The sequence below is a fragment of the Staurois parvus genome, unplaced genomic scaffold (assembly GCF_062004578.1).
Source record: "Staurois parvus isolate SC_StPar_1 unplaced genomic scaffold, SC_StPar_1.0 ptg000746l, whole genome shotgun sequence".
In the NCBI taxonomy this organism is placed as follows: domain Eukaryota; kingdom Metazoa; phylum Chordata; class Amphibia; order Anura; family Ranidae; genus Staurois; species Staurois parvus.
In genome coordinates this window covers 2,092,659-2,114,765 of record NW_028318542.1, presented here as the reverse complement: position 1 = coordinate 2,114,765, position 22,107 = coordinate 2,092,659, and the positions used below count along the sequence as shown (strand labels likewise).

Here is a 22,107-nt window from a genome sequence, read left to right as displayed (position 1 = left end):
TCCGTCAGCAGTCTTTCTTGGAATCCGTTTCCAAGAGACAACAGTTTGCGAGCACGCACCCGACGGTGCAGAAGCTGAACGTCCTCCTGTCCAAGTTGCTGGTGCTGCAGTCCCTCCCTTTCCAAGTGGTGGACTCAGCACCTTTCCGAGAAATGATGGCTTGTGCCGAGCCGCGGTGGAGAGTGCCAAGCCGGCATTTCTTCGCCAAAAAGGCAGTGCCAGCCCTGCATTCACATGTAGAAGAGATGGTGGGCCAGTCTTTGAGCATGTCGGTCTCTGCCAAAGTGCACGGCAGCGCCGACGTGTGGAGCTGTAACTACGGTCAGGGACAGTACATGTCATTTACGGCCCACTGGGTGAACGTGGTGCCGGCACAGCCGCACCAGCAACTTGGACAGGTCACGCCGCTTTTGCCTCCACGTTTGCACGTCCTTGGTCCAGCAAAGATGTCCGCCTCTACCACCTCTTCTTCCGCCGTGTCCTCAGCCGCCACCCCCGTGCCAAGTCCCATTACCCGACCAGCATATCACATGTGCAGGGCGCAACGGTGTCACGCTGTGCTGCACCTGGTATGCCTTGGCGAACGTAGTCACACAGGGGAGGAACTTCTGAGTGTAATGAACAGAGAAATCGACAGATGGCTGTCTCCGCGCAAACTGAAAATCGGAACCATGTTGACCGACAACGGAAAGAACATGGTGTCTGCTCTGCGTCAAGGAAGGTTGTGCCATGCGCCATGCATGGCTCACGTGTTCAATCTGGTTGTCAAGCGGTTCCTAAAATCCACCATCCCACTGCAAGACATCCTTAAAATGTCACGTAAACTTTGCATGCATTTCAGCCATTCCTACACCGCAAAGCACACCCTCCTTGAGCTGCAGCGGCAGAACGGAATTCCACAGCATCGCCTGATCTGCGACGTTGCAACAAGGTGGAATTCAACCCTACATATGTTAGACCGCCTTTACGAACAGCGAAAGGCCATCACCGATTTCCTGATGTTACAAGCGGATAAAGGTACTCCCCTGTGTAACTTAGATGTCAGCCATTGGCAGCTCATGCGTGACACCTGCCGCTTGCTCAGGCCCTTTGAGGAGGCCACGCTATTCGTGAGTCGGCAGGACTATGGGATGAACGACGTCATTCCTCTGTTGCACGTCCTGGAACAAATGCTGTTAACAATGGCTGGTCAGGGTGCGGTAGACGTGGCGCACAGATCTCAACACCACATGACCCCTGTGGGGGCAGGACAGGAAGAAGAGGAGGAGGTAGAGGAGGACATTGGTGCTCAGGAATTATTGAGTGAAATGGGTGGTTTTTCCACTCAGCGGACAGGAGTGGAGGAGCAGGAGCATCTGGTAGAGGAGGAGGAGGAGACAGAGGACCCAGACGCACCGTGGCAGTATGCTGTGGAGATGGAGGCAGGGAGATTAAGCCAGACACCAAAGGGCAGCACAGACCTGTTATTACTCGCTCAAGCATGGCTGAACAAAACCAGTCTCTACCACAAATTGGACCCAGACCTGCCCAGGGTCTCGTAAGTAGATTGCACGGAGGAGTAGAGTTCGTTATTGGAATTAACTGTGAGGGACTTTTAAACCTAGGCCTGTGTATGGCCTTCAATTGAAGCTGCTTCTGCTCCGCCACTCTGCCATTGGACTCTTGATAGTCGTCTCCCCACGCTGCTGCTGCGGGGACTTTTTAACATAGGCCTCTGTATGGCCTTCAATTTTAGCTGCTTACGCTCCGCCACTCTGCCATGGGCCCCTGTACCGCCTCCTCATGCTGCTGCCAGGCCCGTAATCTGCCATGGGCCCCCGTACCGACTCCTCATGCTGCTGCCAGGCCCGTAATCTGTCATGGGCCCCTGTACCGCCTCCTCATGCTGCTGCCAGGTCCAGAGTGTGTCATGGGTCCCTGTACGGCCTCCCATTGCTGCTGTCTCCATCGCCACACTCTGCCATGTGCCACTTTCAGGTCTCCTCACACTGCTGGTGGGTTCCATTTTGTCATAGGGTGCTGTATGGCCTCCCATTGCTGCTGCCTCCACCGCCACACTGTGGCTCCACACTCTGGTTTTGGCCCCATGACTGCCCAAATGAGTGAAGTGTGCGGTGATTCTAAGATCGACGGCACTCATCTGCATGTCATACTGACTGACAGTATTATTTCTCTTCCCCAGCAGACTCCAAGGGCATTTAAATTAAAGGTACAGTGTTCTGCACTAATATAAAGGCTCTCTGAAGCCTAGAAACATCCTTTTTATAAGTTAAATTCGCAGCGAATATATTCGGCTCGAAGCGAATTTATTCGGCGAATTCGGCGAATCAGCCGAACCGAATTTTTGAATAATTCGCTCATCTCTACATGTAACAGCAACAGTAACAGCAACATGAGGGCACTTCTCGAGCTTCTTATCACAGTCTTTGCAGCAGCAACTAGGGGCATGAGCTACTCTGAGACACTATAGGAAATGTCTAGATTTTGAGCAAGAGCTGGCACTGATGAATGAGGGATAGTAGTGGCACACAGTCACTAGGATTTCACACACAGGTACGTACTCACAGATAGTGATGAACCGAACACCTCCCTGTTTGGTTCCCGGATAAACATTCAAACCTACTGAAAGTTCGACCATGCCAAAGCATTGCACCTGACCTGCAATCAGGTGCATTGCTTTGGCCAATCACAATGCACTTTCAGGGTGCAATGCATTGTGGGGCACAGCAGGCGAATAGCTCACTAAACGCCCTTACCGTACATGTGTTCGGCGACTCAAACATGGAGCCCAACCCTACTCACAAATGTCCCTGGATACTTGGATGCTTCCTTCCAATATCAGCCAGACATTTCTCCTGTGACCTCTCCAGACCAGATCCTCAGTTAAATCCCTCTGCCAGTTACAGCAAGGTTCAGTAGAATAGCCCCTCAGCTCTAAACCAGCTGGAACCTCGTTGAGCACTAGATCAGGTCCCCCAGCTTTAGCCTAGCTGGGACCTCGAAGACCAATGACAGAGGCACAGCTGAACTTGCCAGGAGGGCATCAGCCCTTCAGGCTGGGAACTTTTCCTCCTGGACAAGAATCCTGCTGCTCCAAGGCTCAGACTATTTATGCAGTTCCCCAGCCACCTTCTGGATGCACTACCCCAGGGATTGGCTGTGACCACAGAAATATTCAGGCTACTTATTTGATTTTTCCAGCCACTACATTCCAGAATCCTCCAGAAGGCAGGGGGAAGCAGTCAAGTCTGCAACCAATGGGTCCCAGAACAGCCCAAAATAATCACAATCTACTCCACTGATTACAGGAAAGCTACAGGAACTAAATTTACCTAGCCTAACTAGCAGCATGTCTAGGAGGGTGCTACAAGCATAATATAAGAATATTCCATGTAACATGAGAGTCTGACTGGATCAAGCAGCTGCAAAGCAAACAAGATGATATACAGTAGGAAAAAATTATTGCAAGGGTGGAAAATGTGGTTTCAAATTCAGAATCCTGTCATTCTGACACTAACTGACTCTTATACAGGGATACAGTAAGTGATCTCCAGTGCCGGAACAAGTTCATCTAGAGCCCAGGGAAAAGGTGTGAAACAGTGCCCCCCCACAATAATTTATGAGCATTATGTATCAGCAAGAATCCTCTCCAGCCTACCATAAAAAATTGAGCAATAATCTTCACACTAAACCCCATTGCAAGCCAAAACTCTCCTCCATAAATAATTCGACCTATTTCAGTGCAAATCCTCCCTCCCAGCTCAAATCCTCTCCCTCCCCAACTCCTCATCTCATAGCACAATTCCTTTATCCCTAAAATTTCCCTTCTGAGCATAAATCTCCTCCCCCCTTCCAAGTCCCCCCTCCCAGCCCAAATCCCCGCTCCTAGCACTAACCCTCCCCAAAAAAAAAAATTCCCCTTTCAGCAAAAATCCCTCCAATCATCCCTACTAGCAAATATCTCCTACCCCCCCCCCCCCCCCCACCACCCCAAATCCCTCTTCATAACAGAGATCAAATCTTCTAGTCCAAATCACCACTTCTAGCCCAACCCCCCCCCCCAATCACCACCTTGCCCAGGGCAGCTGTCCCTCCTGCCCACCCCTTGCCCTGGCCCTGGTGACCTCTACTGATGATAGAAATATTGTACAATATAGAGACATACAAGTGGGTTTACCTGTCCAACTAATGAATTTACTATTTTAAAGGTCTCTTTAAGCATAGCAAGAAGGCCAAGAAAATGTTTGTCCTCATAATCAAAACGTTCACCAAATACGATGGAGCATATCACGTTGGATACCGCCAGAGTCAAGAGGTATGTGGGGTCAATAGGTGAACCTGGAAGAAGATTGAATTGGTGTTGTTGAAGTAGTATTAAATGCTCAGCATTTTTAGCCTAACACATTAAGCACAATAAAATAAAAATTACCCAGTATTTGTTAAAATTCTTATCCCATAACTTGCAGTTTTCAACTTTTCAACACTGCTGACTTCTGCTCTCTTGGTGGTGCTTCCCTGAACTTCCAGTCTTTGCAGAAAGGAACAGTTGACAGTGCAAACTATAGTAGGTCTGCTAGCTTGGAGAAGAAAGCGGGGATGAGGAAGGAGGAGCAAGGGAGTGCTTTGCCATCCATTAAAATGGTTGTACTGTAAAGCCAAGTCATTTTTTTACCCTAATGCATTCCCTACATTAACCCCTTGGAGCCGGCGCCTCCCAGCCCTTAAAGGGTTTCAGAAGCCGGGAGGCGGGGTTTTAGGGTTAAGTGACCGCCGTGATTCGCTGTCACTGCGGTCACATGATCGGGAAAGGTCCCAATCGAAAGAGGAGATCAGGACCTTTCCGCGAGTACTGGACATGTGTGCTGGGAGCGTGCAGGGTGTGTGCTCTCAGCACATATGTTTTTCTTCATTGCATGGAAACAATTGAGTACTGACGTGATACTTTTTTTATTTGCACTAACATACAGTTTTGAGGAAAAGCTTTCGGGGTATGTCCCCTTCTTCAAGGTTCAGACAGTACTACTTCACAAAGTTTTAGCAGAATGTTAAAAGAAATGTTTTTAACATTCTGCTAAAACTTTGTAAAGTAGTACTGCCTAGACCTTGAAGAAGGGGAAATACCCCAAAAGCTTGTCCTTAAAATTGTATGTTAGTGCAAATAAAAAAGTATCACGTCAGTACTTAATTGTTTTTGTCGCAAGTGCACTAATACGGCTACAATCACCTCAAGTCTTAATTGCACGCAAATGTGCAGCCGCTCGGCATCAAGGCCCAGACGTCGGGAGGCCGCACATTTGCGTGCGGCTGGCACCAAGAGGTTAAAGAAGAAATTCAGGATTTTTTCCCCCATGTATTGGGCTGTGCCCGTGCTGCATGGGTTAACTGCTCGTGTTTTGTCTAGGGGTGAGGGAAGCGGAGATATACTTACCTAATCTACCTGTCATGTACCTACTGACAGTAACTCTAGAGCTCCACAAACCGGATTTCCCCAGGGTGCGGAGTCTAAGCCCCAATCTGCTTGTTCACCAGAGCCCCTGATGGTGGGGATGGACTTGGAGCAGACTGAGACCCGGTCGCAGCCCCTGGGTACACCCAGCTGTAGTAGAGGGAACCGCCAGTGGCATGTAGCAGGATGAGAGCCTGATGTGAAGAGGCAGAGCAGGCCGAGGCAGCAAGGATGGATCGGAGCAGGATAGATTGACGGAACACACCATGAAGCAGAAGCGAAGTCAGACAGGCCGGGTCAGTAACAATGGAGGCGGAACAGTACAGAGCAGCAGGCAGAGAATGGTCAGGTCACAGGCCAGGTTCAACAGCAGGAGGTCAGATAATCAGGAACAGGCAGAAGAATAGTCGGACGAGCCAGGGGTCAGGGCAGGAGACGGTCAACAGCAATCAGGGTCAGGCTGGGTCGGCAACAGGATACTCTCACAGGAAAACAGGATAACAGGGACAAACAGGAACAAGACCATACGGCAACTTGAGCATGCAAGAGTTAAATAGTGCGTCCTGCGCTGTCATTGGTGCCAGGCTCGCTCGTGTGCGCGAGTGCGCATGCGTGTGCGCGAGTGCGCATGTGTGCCCGCGATTGTTCCCGCGGACGCCTATGTCCTAGTGCCCGTATGTTTGTTCGCATTGGACTTCCGCGCATGCGCAGACCTGTGTGCCGCGGAGAAACCCGAGATCCCTGACACTATCAATTCTCCAAGCACAGGACCGATCCCTGCCACTCCTGCTCACCCACACACTAGCAGTATTGTGCATAGACCAACTCTGGACATGAGGATGGCAGGAACAGTCCACCGCCGGAAATGGGGGAGCTCTATTTTCCGAAGGATCGAAGGATCAGGTAACTTTAGCCTTTCGGTGCGTCACTATATATTTATTTGATCACATTGTTTTTGGATTTGATCATTAAGATTTTTTGGGGGATTATTATTTAGATTATGTTTTAGGGATTTATTGAGCTGATTTATATATATTTTGTATATTTTCACTCAGATTGGGAGCACAACATTTATTAATCTTTTTTTAACACTGACATTCTCCTCACCTCATACCTGCTAATTTACCTGCACACAGTTGTGGACATTGCATTCAGTTAACACGTGTTGTGGCCGAGTTTCCATAGTCGCTACTGTTGAACACATTTGCAGTACAGTTAAATCATCCAAGCTGACTGCAGTGCATGCCTCCTGCAGGCCTGATCAAATCAGTGCTCCCTGAACTATTGGTCTATCCTCCTAAAGGAACCTCTACCACCACTGCCATTGGTCCCCGCATCCTAGTGTGGAGTTGCCCTTTTTGCCAACAAGCCCGTTTGCCAGTTTAACACTTTATTTGCCTAAAAGCTGCTCTTTTCCCAGCGCATTAAAGGAGACAACAAGCAAGTCAAGTGTCACAAAAAGGGAAAGTCATTGCTCTTTCTTCTACTTCTTTGTATCAATCCTGTCAGGAACTATCACCTACATCCCTGCCTACTTGTACACCAACTGGGCCCCAGCAAGCACACATAAAAGACCTCACTGCACCTTAAGGGACATTGACTACTCTGGTCAAAGAGCTCTTTTACCTCAGCTGTAAACCTTGCCATCAGACTCCAAGGGCCCAAAGTGAGCTAGTTCCATTGTTGCTAGTTCTTATTGCTCACTGGGGTTGCCATTACCTCAGGTCAGAGGCATTGGGTTAATTTCTGAAAAACAGGACTGTTGAACTTCTGCTATATGTGTTACGTATTTGCTTAGAGTTGGTAAGAGTAATTATTGCCATTCCAAGAGTCAATACAAGTTTGTACCGTTCAACCAAGTTTATATTGAAGTTTAATATAAAGCTCATATCGGTTTACTCTAATCTGTGTGTGAGTTTACTTCTTGGTGTTTATTTACTCTGGTTAAAGGAATCTTGTGCTGTCAGCAGGGGTTGGGCTTTCAGAGAGGAGTCCAGAATGACAGGGAACCCAAAAATAACCGAACGACTCCTAAGGGGTAGTGGTACAGACAAAAAATGTCCCAGTATTTGCATCACTCCCTCACCCCCCTAAATACTTACCTGAGTCCTCACTTGACCAGCAGTGTGCCCATCTGTAGTGACTCTCTCCTCTTTCCCTACTCTCACAGGCTTTGCTGAGGCAGCAGAGCCATTTGCTTCTGTTGTTGTCAATCAAATCCTGTGAGCAGGCAATAAGGGTTGGGGTCTAGCCATGCTGTGTGTGTCTATGGACTCACCCAGCTTGGTTCAGGAGCGAACCTGCACATGCACCCCCAAAGAAGTGGACAAGCCTAGAGCTTCAGCAAAGGACCCCAGAAAAGGAGGTTCGGGGCCACTCTGTGAAATTCCATTACACAAAGCAGGTAAGTATAACATGTTTTTTATTTGAAAAAATATATTTAAGTCTTTACAATCACTAAGGTTGACTCCTTAGGATGCTGCAAGAAAAAAGAGCAAGGAAATCTGGGGCACTGATTATGGCACCAGCTTAAACTTGAACATAAGCAAGGATTAAAAGATAAAAAAAGCTGCATACTCAGTGATTAAGTCACCTACTGAAAGTATTGAAAACAGGGTTGAATATCACTATAAATTAGCTGGATAAGGATTAAAAGCTAAGCAAGGATAAATGTTACATTTGGAAGCTGATATTCAGTTTGGTGGATGTCACTTGCCACTGTAGGAAGAATAACTCACATAGCATGGGTGTCATCCAATTGTAGGGTGATCTTAAAGTTTATTTCAAGCTAAAGACACATTCTATATCTGCTTCTGACTTCTATACGTGATACTCAAACATCAGCACCCAAATCACCTTCAGGATAAAAGACTGATAAAGCCTGAAAAAAAAGTTTTAAGCTACAACCAGCTAACCCACTAAGATAAAAACACAACACAGCAGCGCTCAGTTCCCCGATTCCTGCCAATCTCAAGGTGTAAACACAGCAGGGATCCCCTCACTCCATATGCATTACCACATAAGCCATCAGTGGTACAGAGGTGGACCCGTGCTCTTTGTGTTGAAACAGTGATCTCTCTGCAGAAGCCTGCTGAGTCATATCTAGAGTCCTCCAATCAGAGAGCACAAGCTTTTCTGATTGGAGAGTTTTTGCTCTGACTGATACCACTGATTTCACACCATCTTTGCAGTATGCTGGCAGGGTACAGGCTTCTCTACTTGGGCTGTTTATGCTTTCTAAAAGAAAGTCTATATTTAAGCCTACCTGCTTTTTTTCTAAACTCCACTCCAAGACATTGAGACTCTTCCAGAATCCGTTCTTCAATACTTCTCTTCCCCATCCCAAAATTCCTTAGCGTGGTGAGAGAGAAGCGCCGTAGCTGTTTCCACCGTTCCCCGTTACTCAGAAATATTCCTGGGAAGGGAATCACACATCATTTAAGAATTCCTGAACTATGTACACTATACTGCCAAAAGTATTGGGACAGCCCTCCAAATCATTGGTTTCAGGTGTTTCAATCACCTCCATGGCCACAGGTGTATAAAATCAATCACCTAGGCATGCAGACTACTTCTACAAACACTTGTGAAAGAATGGGTTGCTCACAAGAGCTCAGTGAATTCAAGCGTGGTCCCGTGTTAGGTTGCCCCCTGTGCAATAAGTCCATCTGTGAAATTTCCTTGCTACTAAATATTCCAATATGACAGAGCAAGGGCAGCATATGCTGAAGCGCACAGTGCGCAGAAGTCACCAACTATCTGCAGAATCAAAAGCTAAAGACCTCCAAACTTCATGTGGCCTTCAGGTCAGCACAGCAACAGTGCGTAGAGAGCTTCATGGAATGGGTTTCCATGGCTGAGCAGCTGTATTCAAGCCTTACATCACCAAGTACAATGCAAAATGTCTGATGCAGTGGTGCAAAGCATGCCGCCACTGGACTCTAGAGCAGTGGAGACGTGTTCTCTGAAGTGACAAATCATGATTGTCTGGCAATCTGATGGACATGTCTGGGTTTGGCAGTTGCCAGGAGAATGGTGCTTGCCTGCCTGCATTGTGCCTAGTGTAAAGTTTGGTGGAGGGGGGATTATGGTGTGGGGCTGTTTTTCAGGGGTTGGGCTTGGCACCTTTGCTCCAGTGAAGGGAATTCTTAAGGTGTCAGCATACCAAGACATTTTGGACAATTTCATGTTCCCAACTTTTTTGGGAACAATTTGAGGATGGCCCCTTCCTGTTGCAACATGACTGCGCACCAGTACACAAAACAAGGTCCATAAAGACATGGATGGGCGAGTTTGGGGTGGAGGAACTTGACTGACCTGCACAGAGTCCTGACCTCAACCTGATAGAACACCTTTGGGATGAATTAGAGCGGAGACTGCGAGCCAGGCCTTCTCATCTGATATCAGTGCCTGACCTCACAAATGCGCTTCTGGAAGAATGGTTAAACATTCCCATAGACAGACTCCTAAACCTTGTGGACAGCCTTCCCAGAAGAGTTAAAGCTGTTATAGTTGCAGAGGGTGGGCCGAATCAATACTGAACCCTACAGACTAAGACTGGGATGCCATTAAGGTTCATGTGCGTGTAAAGGCAGGCGGCCCAATACTTTTGGCAATATAGTGTGTATATATATATATATATATATATATGTGTGTGTAAAAATCTATCTTTATAACTTTTATGATGTCATCAGCTTTGTAACATAGGAGATTGATACCTACCATAGCCCTTGAAAGCAAATTCAGCTGCAGGCACTCTTCCTCTATCACTGAAGACATCTGCATTGTCTACTAGAGCCTCCTTCACAGCATCGTATCCATGTAGGACAATCACTCTCCTGTTCCCTAGATGGACAGTGAATACATCTCCATGGATCTTTGCAAGCTATGGCAAAATCAGCAGAAGAAAAATTGTACGTTATATCATTGTGTAGATGGCTCACTCAGTGCAAAGATTCAATCAGAGATAAGACACCTGAAGGCAATGATTCTATATAAGTAAGAAAAGTTCAAGCCTTTCATGACTAGAGCTCATCAAAGTCTAGATGCACACAAAATATAGCATCATCAGCATACATTGGTAAAACTTGTGAATAACTTTAGGACGTACTAAATTACATTAGTACTTTTTAATTGTTTTAAATTGAACTCAGGACTGGTGTGAAGTCAAGCAAGCTTAACAACTGGAGGCCAAATTAGGTACAACAGTGATAGTAGAAGTGAGGTTGAGGTTCAGCCTGAAGTTGGTAATGGAGGAGCAGGTCAGGAACAAAGAGAGCAAGCAGAGGCATAGTACAGATGAAAGCTGAAGTCAGTACAGGTGGACAGCAAGAACAAGTCAGGCGAGCCAGGTTGGTAGCTGGTAGTCCAGCATGAAGTCACAGATCATACATTCAGGTAATACCACAGACCAGTTCAAATAGCTCATCTGGCACCAACATTAGCAACAGGCATAATGTGCACATCTTTGCACACATGTGTGGCTACTAGCTGTGCCTTATTTAATAGTGCGAGCCAGGGGCGGACTGACAACTCATGGGGCCCCGGGCAATAGAGGATCATGGGGCCCCTGTGTCCTTGCCCCAGCTCAAAAAAGCCTATGAAAAAGGTACCAGGGGCATCTCATGGGGCCCCTACTGAGCCCGGGCCCTCGGGCAGTGCCCGAGTTTCCAAATGGTCAGTCCACCCCTGCTGGTAACAGTTAGACATGTACAATTTGGTTTGTTACAAGTCAAAATAAAGGCAAAATTTTGGTTATTTGAAGATTCAGATATATCCGAATCTCTAAATCACATTAGGAACGAATTTCAATAAATCTAAAATAAATTATAACAAAAACAACAAATTAATTTGTGTTCATATATTTTATTAGTTTACTACGTGTACCGAGTTTCCAAATGGTCAGTCCACCCCTGGTGCGAGCCAACCTCTGACTGAGCATGGATACTTGCACAGATGCACCATTCTGCGTATTGGCATGACTCTCCTGACACAAAGTTTCTTCTGATACTGACACCTACAGGAGTCCCCAGCAACACTGAGCAGTCCTCTGTCACTACAGGACATAGTAGCAAAATGACATAGAGATGGCCAAGAGGAGCCACCAAAAGCAATGGGGGACCCAGGAGATCAATACACCAAGAAACTACTGAATTCAGAAGAAATGTCTGGTGGCAATTTCTCATCATGGGTGTAGTCTTCAGTGGAATAGGTAGAGAACAAGGTAAGTAGTTACTCTCTTCATTTTAGGTATAGCTGCTATTTGACTTTTTTTTGTTGTGACAGAGTAACTGCATTCTGTAGAAGTTTGTATGTGTTGTATAAATAAAGATGCGGGCTGAGCTGGTAAAACATCAGTATATTCAGGTAGGACATATTTTGCCTAAAACATGAAGAATCAGGTCATACTAGCATATCATACTAACTATAAGTTACTGCACGTCCTATGTGCCATTTTTTCTATTTTAATTTAGGCTAAACTTAGACTTTAAATTGTTGTGAGGTTTGTTTTTAAGCAAAACGTACATCATGCATGTGATCACCAGCATTGGCTGTTGTGGTGATTGCATGATCGAGGAATCACACTGATCTACTTCTGCTCGATAGTCTGAGACCTGTGACTGTCATTGACAGCTGTTTAGGGATTAACAAATGTAAACATTAAAAATGTTTTAAAGGAGGAGTATAGGCAAAGCTATTTGGCTGGATTTCTCCTGTGGATCACAGGAGTGCAGTTCATTCTGTACTCCTGTGACCTGCTTTCAGCTGACAGTGGGTTAAAGCCAGCGGTCAGTTGACATCATTCAGCCAGCCTCAGTGCAGGAAAGATCCCGACTTTAAAGTTAGGATCCACCCAGATGCCTGGACTGGAACCTGGCTTAGCATGCCGCTGAGAACCTTTGCCAGACGCTCCCTCCTTCTCCACAGCCCAGTGCTTCAATGAGTGCTGGAGGGGCAGAGCAGAGAGCCGGAGACTGACAGTCACTTGCTCTCTGCTCACTGAAGGCTGAGAACCTAGCAATCAGGGGTCTTTGATCACTCAGTTCTCAGTCTTAGAGGCGGCGGGGACAAACTAAAACTCCATCTACCTACGCAAGTATGATTTTTTTATTCCTATCCTTCTATTTCAAGATAAAATTGACCCCAAATCATTAAACTTTCCTTAAAAAATGAGTTTATCAAGGAAATTGCATATCTTAATAGGATATCTGTGGTTGAATTGTCTGCTTCTCATAGCCATAGATAGTAAATAATATACCCACTTGCAACAGTTATTTCTCCCAGATAACCTGATAAAATTGCAAACTTGGCTCCATGCACTCTTGTGTTTTTTTAAGCTCCTAGAAACTGTTATTAGCATTTTTTCTGCTCTTAGAAGCTAAATAGTGCTATCCTATGTGTCCATACACACCACTTTAGGCTATTAGCATTTTGTGAGCTTCAACGTCTAGGGACAGAAAAAAAAATGTTTTTGTAGAATTTTATGAAGCGTTTTTCCAGCCGAAAATAACTAACAAACACTCCTAAACCCTGGAAAATGCTACTAAAATGCTCCTAACAGCTTTTTTCTAGCTTTTCTTTTACTCTACATGTATTGTAAAAATGCTAATAAAACGCTAATGCTCCTAAACGCTTCTGAGTGCTACTAAAAACACTATTAGGAGAGATTTGTATCCAGCGTTTTTACCAGCATTTTTTTAGTTTAAAAAAATACTAGTGTGCATGGAGCCTAAATGTATATCTGCCCAGCAGACAGTCCAGATTGTGGTCTTCACTCAGGAGAACAATAAGGTGTTAACTGTGAGCAACCAGAGATTTTCTTCTGGGCAATTTGGCAGGCCATAGACGGGCTGTTTATCGCCTGAATTTTCGGGCGATAAACGAAAAAACGGTTGGCCCCGTTGCCAATGCTGCCACCCATGTCCGTGAAAAACAGCCTTTTTTTGCGGATTTTCCAGCATGACCAATAAAAATAAATGAGGAGATCTGTGAAAAATGGCAGACAGGCTGGCCCCACTAACGATGTGATTATCGGCCGATTTTTCATGCGGACGAAAATTCAGGCGATAAATGACCCGTCTATGGCCTGCATTTGATTTACCTGATGGGAAGGCTTTATGTTTGCTAAGTAATGTTTATATGGAACACCCAAGTACAGGGGCGGACTGACCATTCGAGTACTCGGGCACTGCCCGAGGGCCCGGGGTCAGTAGGGGGCCCCATGAAATGCCCCAGTACCTTTTTCATAGGCTTTTTTGGGTGTGGGAGAGGACACAGGGGTCTCATGATCCCCTATTGCCCGGGGGCCCCCTGAGTTGTCAGTCCGCCCCTGCCCAAGTATTTATTACCTTCTGCAGCATTCAGAGTATTACCCTGACAATGCCTTCATCTGCTTTTTTTTTCTCCAGAAGGAGTGCACCATCTTTGGTCAGGCATCATTTAGGGTCAGCTTGTACTTCATGGAATAAGATGTTGGCTCAGAGATGGCATGGTCATGTATATCCTGGTATCTGTTCAGTCCTTGGCTGCATTCACAAATGTCTGACATAGATCTACCCCTAGCTGAAGACTCTCATCTTGTGACTTGTTACAAAATTACAATATTACAGTCTGATCAACGGGGGAGAGAAGACGGAGGAAATGCTTCCTATTGCCTGCAGCAACTTCACTTGACTAGACTGCAAAGACTGATTTTATGAAAAAAAATAGAGCTGTCTTTTTAAATTACACTGTTGCTCTATATTGTGACATGTAAGGAATCTATTGATGCAGACTTGCAAAGTTACTGAAAGATTGATTTTTACCATGAGCCTGTGCTTTGTCCATGCAGATCAAAGCAACAGCTTTACTCAATTAAAAGGTTCCTTGCTACTTACACTTACTTTTCTTCCCTCCTCCTACTCTGATTGACCATCACTGTGAAGAGAAAAAGTCCTATGTAATATCCAAAATGATCTAGTTGGAGCTTACACAGGTCTAAGAACTCAGTCCCCACCACCATCTGACAGTGATTAGCCTTGATCATTGGTTCCTCAGACATCTAAAACCAGGAGGACGAGGGAAGAGACACATGCTCCTCCATACCCAAAATTGCTGGATATTTTTCTTTGCATCAATGGGTGAATGGAGCTTTGGGAGAGATATGGGAAGGTGAATATAAGCAGTAGATAAGTGAAAGGGGTTCAGCAGACAGTTAAAGTGTTACTAAACCCAGAACCCTACATTCACTATATCTGGTCTTCCACAGTACACACAACATGGAAATACAATTATTTTAGTAAATATAAACTGCTAAATACCTTTTCTCATCAACAGGTAGAGCAGTCTTGTGACTTCTATCAGTGTCCAGAAGAGCACTGGTTAAAGCTTGTAGGATGAGTTTTCTTTCTGCCCTAGGAGGATGCAGAACCCCTGACCTCTGTCTGGACAGGGCTGATTGGCCCTGTGCTGATCACATACATTCTCCCAAGGAAAAAAAAAAACTTGCTACTAATACACACCTGTGACGGAGGGTAGGCAGGACAGAACACACAAGGCGGATGGCAAAAACGCAAAGCTTTATTAAGACAAATGACAGTCACTCAATGGGGGGATTGCAGGGAGTGGGACAGTGCCCAGTGTGGAAATAGCAAGGAGAGGGCTCAAAATAATTGTAATCCGTCCTCAAGGGGCAAGTTAGAGTCTCTAACGAGTTGTAATCCACGTAGGTAGCAGAGGGGGAACAGAGTTCAAGAACAGTCCAGGGGAATAAAACAAGGGTGCATACACTCACTGCTCCAGCAGGGGTGTCCTGGCTCACAGCGGACGGCAGCAGGGGCGACCCTGCTCAGTACACAGCAACAGCGGGTAGTTCTAGCACACAGCAACAGCGGGTAGTTCTAGCACACAGCAACAGCGGGTAGTTCTAGCACACAGCAACAGCGGGCAGTTCTAGCACACAGCAAGAGCGGGCAGTTCTAGCACACAGCAAGAGCGGGCAGTTCTAGCACACAGCAACAGCGGGCAGTTCTAGCACACAGCAACAGCGGGCATTTCTAGCACACAGCAACAGCGGGCAGTTCTAGCACACAGCAACAGCGGGCAGTTCTAACACACAGCAACAGCGGGCATTTCTAGCACACAGCAACAGCGGGCAGTTCTAGCACACAGCAACAGCGGGTAGTTCTAGCACACAGCAACAGCGGGTAATCCGGGCCCCAGAGTATTGGGCAGAGTATCGTGGGGTCTACAGCAGATAGTCCTGACCCAGGGTATTAACAGAGTGACTGACTGGCTTCCTCCCTCTCTAGCTCTCCCATTCAACCAGAGACCACATGGCCCTGCAATTGTCCCCACCCCCCATCTTCCTGCTAAGAAGTGGCCTGGACTTGTTTTCCCAGCCACACAGAGCCATGCTGTCTTTGTTCTATGCTGAGATGCATCCCATTTCCCCTCCCCCCTGCGAGGCACAGGAACTTCAGACAACACAAAAAAAAAAAAGAATATTTCTGCTGTCCGTCACAACACCAAACTGAGCATGTGCAGAGTAACTCCACACAATATGTCTTATCAGGAGATAAGAGGGGGACGCTGAAAGAAGGGGAGGATTAGAGAAGTCAGGATCAAACAGTGTTTTAACCCCTTAGGTTCCACAGTGAGTATAACAAGCATGCTTTCCTGCATATTCAGACTGATTTTACTGTTGTGGGTTTAGTAACACTTTAGGTGAGCCCATCACTATATCCTGTAGGAGCAAAATATTGGTTCACGTAAAAGTAAAGTTGTTCTTACCTTTAAGAGTGACTGAGGCAGCTCCTTGACATTAACCTGTAGAATGTTCCCAAGGAGTGGAAGAGGAGTGGGCCCCGGAGGCAGGTCCTTCCATTTGCTGTTATTAATCCACATGAGGAGCAATATGAGGAAGGCGATGCAGACAGCCAAGATGAGTGTCCCAACTCCCCCAAACTCCATTGCCCCTGAAACAGGGAGTCACTGACACTGAAATGCACAACAAAGTTATAAAGGGGATTAAACACTGGCCATCTACTTTTCACAGCAGTTCTTAGCAACCAAAAAGTTACCAGTCCCAGTATCTTAGCAATACAATCAAATGTCTAGGAAACATCAGTAAGACATTCTTGATATCCTTCTGAAAATAATACCTGCCTTGCTGTCAAGTTTCTCCTCTGGCTTCATTCCTTTCTGAGTCACTGTTAAGTCGAAGTCCAGAAGTTGTGTGCTCCCTGGCTGCCGACAGGCTCTAGGTCATTGACGTAAGGTTTTGAAATCAGAAAATCATTATAACAAACAAGTAATTCTAGAAGGGTGTGGGTAATGGCAACCTACATATTTATTTAGCACATATAAAGCAAACCCTTTAGAGAAAAAAATTCCAGCTGGACCAGATAGGTGACTGAGTGAGGTGTTTATAAATATCTTCTAAATAGGATATAGTGCTGTTGCGCTTAAGAATAGATATTCATGCAACTTTGATAAATATACGCTGGTAATTTGTGAACCAATAACACAAAAACAAACAAAATACCATGTGGACCGCTCAAAATTAAGTGCATTAAATTTGACAATACATGAGTAACCACCTATCTCTAGGTTGGTCTTAAGCGCCTGGTTAGGGACTAGCCCCATGCGTGATGGTAAGAATGGCACCAATATTCATTCCTGGGAATCATGCAATCTGGATGATGACCAGCGTGGATATAAATAACAGTGTAGTTTCAAAAGAGTCTTTTTGAACTTTCTCCTCTCCTCCCAGGCTGTAATCCAAGTTTCAGCATGTGAACAGAAACAAAAGCAAACATCCCATAGTGTAAAACCATAAAAAAACTATTGATCAATTAATCGAAACCGGTTGAGGTTTGATGACGCAACTTCCGCTGACGTCATTTCCACGCTTTGGAATGCACGCTGGGACGTGACGGCCATCTTGGTTCCTATTCACAGGCAGCAAGGCTGAATACACTGAGTGCCAGGTTACGGGCACTTTGCTTGTGAGTTTTATTCTTATAATTTCTCCCCATCATTAAAGTTTTTTGTATGGTTTTACACTATGGGATGTTTGCTTTTGTTTCTGTTCACATGCTGAAACTTGATTTACTGCCTGGGAGGAGAGGAGAAAGTTTAAAAACACTTACACTGTTTGGAGGGAATTATTTATTATATATATTTATTTTGGAGTCACATACACCTTGGGGTTGAGGTATCTAGTGCCAGCAGCTTAGAGATAGGGATTATCCAAATAAGCGCAGGAGAACTTCATATTATAAACTATATGTAACACCCTCTAAGTTAGCTAGGGGGAGCAGAGTCTTGATTGTTAGGAGGGCTGAGTGGGAGCCTGACAGTCATATTTGGGTCAGGAGGTGAGAGGCTCTGCAGACCAGCACTCTTGAATTTCCCCCTGCTCTAGATCTTTGGAGAAAGGTCTATAAGCAGTGGGCAGATCTGAGTAGTGACTGGCCTGAACTCTTGAAGGATCCTGGCTAATCCCCACAGGAGGCTTGGAAAGGGGCTGGGACAACCTTTAAGAGTTTCTGTGCCTGCTCAGCTGCAGGGAGAGCTTGGGTGGAAGACAGAGAGGAAGATGTGAGGCTGAAGGCAGGAGCCTGGTAGGAGGCCCAGATGGAGAGAAGGGCTCACCTACAGGCAGTGGAGCTGGAAAGGGGGAAAGCTTGGAGCTTCACTGGCCCCTAGAGCAAGGAACACCTGTACAGCAGGGAAGAAGCAGCCCAGCTAGAAGGCCTGGTAGCAGCCATCAACCCATCATTGGTACAGGAGAAGATCTGAGTGAGTACCCCTGCACCCCCTGGGCGGATAGGAGAAGGAACACTCTGATAGGAAACCAGATTTGCCACCTGCCCGGGACTGTCCATTTCTTAAAGTGACAGTCACCATATCCCCTGTTTAGGGATATTTCCAGATTTCTGGGTGAACAAAGAAACGTTCATCTAGGGTCTGAGGTGTTACATTAGGAGACACTGACTAGCTGTCCAACAGAGACTGTGGTGCAGTGGAGGCTTGTAAATAGTTCCAGAAAGTTGTCCTCAGTTCACCAGTTCCCTTGAGCATCCTATACACCCCTAATCCTATCCCAGTTCAAATCCCCTAAATAAAATAACAAAACCAAAGCTGATCTTTGACTCTGGATGCAAGTTTATGTGGAAATGCATGTCGCCTGGCTGTGCAGGACTATAGAGAGACCCCAAATTTCTTGCAACTTCTAAGAGGGTAGTGATACATATATTTAAATAAAAAATCACATTTTATTAGAAAAAAGACATGTTAAAAACATTCACAATGCCAATATACAAAACATGTAAAGCTCATAATGTATATACAAATAAAAGAATATACATGATCTGCATGATCAATGTGTTACATGAAACAAGCTCTCTGCACAAGATCTCTACACGTTCGTGAAGCAGCATACACTTCTTCAGGCAACCGCAAAGCTTGTAGATATATCATATGGAATGGTGTCTAAAGAGAGACCAAGTCATTAGTAAAAAAAAAACAAAACTAAACAAACAAAAAAAAAACAAAAAAACTTACCACAAAGTCAATCTATGTCAAAAGTTGATGTAAGGGCTGAAAGTCCAACCAAGAAGGCGGATGGCGACTAAAGGACAACCACCCAGCAATGGCTGTCCTGGCCTATCATCTGACACTTTCTATCTCCACCTCCTGTTGTAGTCCCCAAGTGGGATGATCCATTCATCCTCACAGCTTCTGGCCAGGACGGTCATTGCTGGGTGGTGTCCTCTAGTCACCATCCATCTTCTTGGCCAGACTTTCAGCCCCTTATCTGATTTATACCAGCTTATGACATAAATTTACTTTGTGGTAAGTTTCTTGTTTTTTTTTGTTTTTGTTTTTGTTTTTACTAACGACCTGGTCTGTCTTTAGACACCATTCCATATGGTATATCTACAAGCTTTGCTATCTCCTAAAGAACGCTGCTTCATGAAATGCATTGAGATCTTGTGCAGAGAGCTTGCTTCATGTAACATACTGATCATGCAGATATGTATATTCTTCTATTTATATATACATTATGAGCTTTATGTGTTTTGTATATTGATCTTTTGAATGTTTTTACACATCTTTTTTCAAATAAAATGCAATGATTTTTTAAAAATATATTTTGTGTGCCTTTGGCAACTTTTTCTTGTTCATTAAAAATACGAGACATAGAGGGGCGTGACTTCCTTTTGCTTTTTGCCTCCACCCCCCCCCCCTTCTTTTGGCACTTTTTTGGGGGGGGAGAGCAGGTACCTGGATTTGACAGGTACTTGCTCCCACTTCTGGTTGGATTGGATCGTAATTTATAATTTATATATATATATATATATATACACCTCTTAAAGTACATTCGTTTTCCTTTTTGGACATTTTACAGAATTGTCTGCATTTATTTTATCATTTGATTTTTTTGCATATTTTATCTGAAGGTTTATGGTTTCCTTGGTGTACAGCTGCTTTTACCATTATAAGCGCTCGCTGATATTTTTATACACTGCAGCTGATAAACTCACGTTTAGGAGCTGTTCAACATTTTTTTCAGCAGCCCCTGAACTCACCCTAATGTTTTCCTATGTGTCCATGTACACATCTTCGTTTACAGGCATTTGAGTTTACAGTCATTTTTTTGAACGCAAAAAACTTGCATTCAGCAGTCGATTTTATCAGCGTTTCAAATGCAAAATGCTTGTAAATGCGGCAAATTGCATTTATAAGTGTTTGCATCTGAAAATAACTCTTCCAGTTCCCGATGCTGTCCAGAGCCTTTTTTCATCATGAAAAATGCATGAAAAGCATTTTCAAGGTACTCAGATGAACAAAACACTGAAAACAGGATGTTCCTAGTAAGCTTGTCACACATTGCAATGACCAATTCACACCTCAGACCTCTCCCACCCTTGGAAACAAAAGATATGTTAATGACCATTCACACCTCAGTTTCCTCATGCAGACCCCCTGCCAGGTGACCTTACTTACTCCCCCCACCAGACACCTTTCCCATCTTGGAAACAAAAAATGTTAATGAGTACCTCACACCTAAACTAATCTCAACACATACTGCTGTCTCTGCTTCTACTCTCTGCATCTCTCTGAAACAGTCTGAAATAGTTAATAATTTACCACTTTTCAGTGCATTCTGGGCATTTGGGAGGTTCTCCTGTGCTTATCTTTAAAAAATGCTTCTAAATGCAAACGCACATAAGCATGCATAAACGCATTATGCAAACGTGGCTAAATAGACTTTTTTTAACCTACGTTTTCCAGCAGTCAGTTTCCATTGTTCAGAAGTGTCCCGTGTACATGGGGCCTTACACCCATATTTAGGTAGCACATGAACTACCTAAAGCACCAAAATGTACCCAGAAGAGGTGCATTTACCATTTCTGGCAGCTCACTGCAATTCAATATGTTGTAAAACATATGTCGGCAAGGGGTGCCGGGGTGCCATTCACACTGATGTGCGTGTAAATATTATCACAACGCAATAGCTCTCCATCTTTTGTTTTTTGGGTACTCACCTTGTCTGCTTGCTTGTTTTTGTTAAATATTTCCTGATAGTCTGCATTGTCTTTTGCAATGTATTACATAACCTCCCACTCTGTGTAATGGTCTGTTTGGGTTTTCATGGGCCCCTCCCTCTCCAGTACACATGATATTGCCGGCTTACAGTTCAGAGTACATGATGAAACTTTGTGAATAATATGCAGGATCACTGACACCCTTCAGAGATAATTGCTAGTATTTCACTCCTATCATCTGTTAGTATAAATACATGGAAGTTCTGTACACTGGGTGTGGATGGCTCCAGCACAAAGTAATAAAACCTTTCTCATCAACCTAGGGATAGAATGTCAGTATTCATTGCTAGGGGCCACTGCCAGGGGTACCAGAACAGGAATACATCCCTTTCACTGCGGTATTTTACACTGGCCATACACAAGCAGATTTTTGGATGAACATTTGTATGTAAAATCTCATCAGTATGTTCTATAATGCCAATAGAGACGTGACTAATGGCGTTTGCGCTTAACATTTGACTTTGGAATGAATGGCATTTCCTCAAGGAAAACCACATGCACTGTTAGGAATTTGTTCATTTGAGAAAAATATTTCATTCTTCTCCTTATTTTTTTCTTCTTTACTACAAAAACGATCATCGATTGGACCCCATTAACTATTAAAAAATCCAAACTATTACAAACATCAGAGGCGGTACAGAGATCCGCTGACTGTCCCCACTGTCACTCATATTTTCAGTTCTGGGCCTGCCCTAGAGTGGGGCAATTCTGGACAGAGGTGTTCATCTGTATCAATGCCCATCTATAGCTGTCCCTCTCACTCTCCCAAGCTGGCATCTTTGGATATACAGGACAATGAGCAAAGGCCTCGCTATACTAGATTGCTCCTTTCTTACTTATTGTACTACGCAAAAAAGGAGATACTGCGCAATTGGACCTCTCCCCCCCCCCCCCAGTGGTCTCGTGGGAAGCCTCCATTGATGCAGTGTTACCTACTGTATGAACAAACTGACATACAAATATAATAGGGGTTGTCCTGGAAAGTATGATAAGGCAGGACTCAAACTTTCAAGTCCCGAGTCTAGCCAAGCCTTAAGAGTTACTCACCATCAGTTGTCACACCCA

General features: G+C 45.0%; 1 pseudogene across 1 annotated transcript in view; it reads right to left on the bottom strand.

Annotated features, from left to right (window-relative positions):
• LOC149445106 (cytochrome P450 2C8-like) overlaps positions 1-21,071 on the bottom strand; it is a 40,282-nt pseudogene extending 19,211 nt beyond the window's left edge. The window contains exons 1-5 of the transcript XR_016306447.1: positions 20,983-21,071; positions 16,217-16,423; positions 10,169-10,331; positions 8,712-8,861; positions 4,178-4,338 (exon numbers count right to left, since the gene is read on the bottom strand). The product of XR_016306447.1 is annotated as a cytochrome P450 2C8-like (transcript). The remainder of the gene's footprint in view (positions 1-4,177; positions 4,339-8,711; positions 8,862-10,168; positions 10,332-16,216; positions 16,424-20,982) is intronic.
• Between the last annotated feature and the right edge of the window lie 1,036 nt (positions 21,072-22,107).